At 29.2% G+C, this 2,277-nt stretch overlaps 1 non-coding gene across 1 annotated transcript; it reads left to right on the top strand.

Moving 5' to 3' along the window:
- Positions 1-1,146: 1,146 nt before the first annotated feature.
- On the top strand, positions 1,147-1,220 carry TRNAS-UGA (transfer RNA serine (anticodon UGA)). Its single transcript has one exon. It is a non-coding gene; the product is annotated as a tRNA-Ser (tRNA).
- Positions 1,221-2,277: the final 1,057 nt, after the last annotated feature.

The raw sequence follows: 2,277 nt of genomic DNA, 5'->3' as shown, positions 1-2,277 counted from the left end.
ATTACTAGAAGAGTTTATTAATAATAAAAAATTGAGTGAAGGATTACTTATTACTAGAAGAGTTAATATAATCTGAAAGATTACTTATTATAAAAAGAGTTTATTAATAATAAAAAGAAGGTGAAATTAGTATTGTTTATTATACCATTTTTTTTGTAAAACATGTTTCATTTACAGTTTAAAATTAGCTTTGTACTTCGTGCTAAAACCACAACTGGGTTTTTAAAGAAAAACAACTCATAATAATTAGTTATTTATTTCCAAGTACGAAAATAATTTCCTTATAGTTTAAAATAGACCACAAAGGTCAGTGGTGCGAAATCAGATTCCATTTATGTTAATCAGTTGACAGTCAATAACAGTCGTGCACGCTCGAGGGATACATGGCACGATCAAGAGAATCAAATACTTGAGTCGGATCTTGTCAAGAATTAGAATAACAGAAGAGTGAACACTTACTTATTTGATATATTGTTAATTTATTACAAATCTGGTCTAATTTTAGGTATTCCTGTTAAAATTGGGACTGGATGCATAAAAATAATGATTTGACTAATTTCATAACAAACTATCAGTAAAGCAAGAATATGTTATGAGGAAGAAGGAACACGTGTTCTTAAGAATAATAATATTGTCGCATCTCGTCCACTATACTTATTCGGTCAAGGACCTGCGTGAACACTTATTCACATTTATTCCGAATGACTAATATTCAAATAATTATAAGCAATAATTAGTCATCCGAAATACTAATACAAATTGAAAATTTCTCCCGAGTAAAAATAAATGCCGCCAACGGGAATTGAACCCTTGGGAATTGGAGGTATTTTCAATTTGAATTAGTATTTCGGATGACTAATTATTGCTTATCATTATTTGTTATGCTTTATGCTATGCATAAAACCTTGTCTTATAAACTTTAGTTTATCATTATAAAAAAAAATTAATAATATTTGACAAGTCGAAAATATTTCACCAATAAATGAAGATATCATATGTCTCGACGCCATCTAGTGAGAAATTTAGCACTAACAAAGCCTTTCTAACAAAAATAAAGTTGGTTGTTAACAGGTAAAAAAATATAATAAGCAGTAATTGTTGATTGAGGTACTAGTACATATTGAATCATTTGGCGGGTTGGCATAAGCCGACATAGCTCAGTGGATACAGAGCACCTGACCTGACATCAGAAGGCACGGGTTCAATTCCCGTTGGCGGCATTTATTTTTACTCTGGAGATATTTTCAATTTGTATTAATATTTCGGATGACTAATTATTTATTATCCTTTATGCTATGCATAAAACTTTGTCGTATAAACGTTAGTTTATCATTATAAAAAAAAGACTAATATTTTATTAGGAAATGGTTATGCAGTAAAAGTATCGAGATAAAAAAGCTGTACTAATTTTTCTCCATTTACGAACGTCTTACTCGGGAGTCCCTAACTTCTTCTTCCACTAGCTTTCGCGTCATATACAAACATACATTCTTATCATAATCAGAGATCACGAAATATTATTTTTTATCAATGATATCATTTAAAAAAAACACTAAATTGAAACGTTACTATTATCATTGAATTTTCCTGGTATCCGTTAGACGTCAAATTCAATTATTATGTATGTATCAATGTCTTTTTTCATGTTCAAAAAGTCACTCATTGTACTTTTTGCTCTAGAAAATCAAATAAAAAAGACACGGTAGTGATATAAGAACGTATTTCAAATAAAGGTTACATTAATAATAAAACATAACTCGCCTCCTGGCATTAAGTTATGTTACTAAAAAAAACACAATCATTATCTCACAGTATGAAAAAATCTACTGCACACAATTCAATTTGCTGAATTGCAAGTAGCATTATTTTAGTTTATTACATTCAGAATTTTTAAATTTACTATTAATTGTTTATGAAACGTAAATAAACACTCGTGTTAGTTGTCTGCGATATTCATTTAACGTGGTTATTAATTATTATAAGATTTAGAAATATATAAAACTTTTAACAAGATATAGTTGTATTATTTGCCGTTATTCGTTTTCCAAATAAGGTATATATATATTTGAGCAACGCCCTCATCCCGCTCAAACGACACTTCTATCAGTCACTTTAAATTGACTACTCACTAAAAACATATAATCACTAAGTGACATCAAACCTGTTGTTAGAATAAGCAGAATTCTTACCTGAACAGACTATGCAATAATTACAATAGTGTATTATCCAAGGTTGATATTTTCAGTTGCAAACTTACCAAATACAAGAGGTCCATAA

Source organism: Hesperophylax consimilis, chromosome 26 (genome assembly GCF_061612785.1).
Source record: "Hesperophylax consimilis isolate HC1 chromosome 26, BYU_Hcon_1.0, whole genome shotgun sequence".
NCBI classification, from domain to species: domain Eukaryota; kingdom Metazoa; phylum Arthropoda; class Insecta; order Trichoptera; family Limnephilidae; genus Hesperophylax; species Hesperophylax consimilis.
Note: the sequence above shows the minus strand (reverse complement) of the source record. Positions and strands in the feature narration are given on the sequence as shown.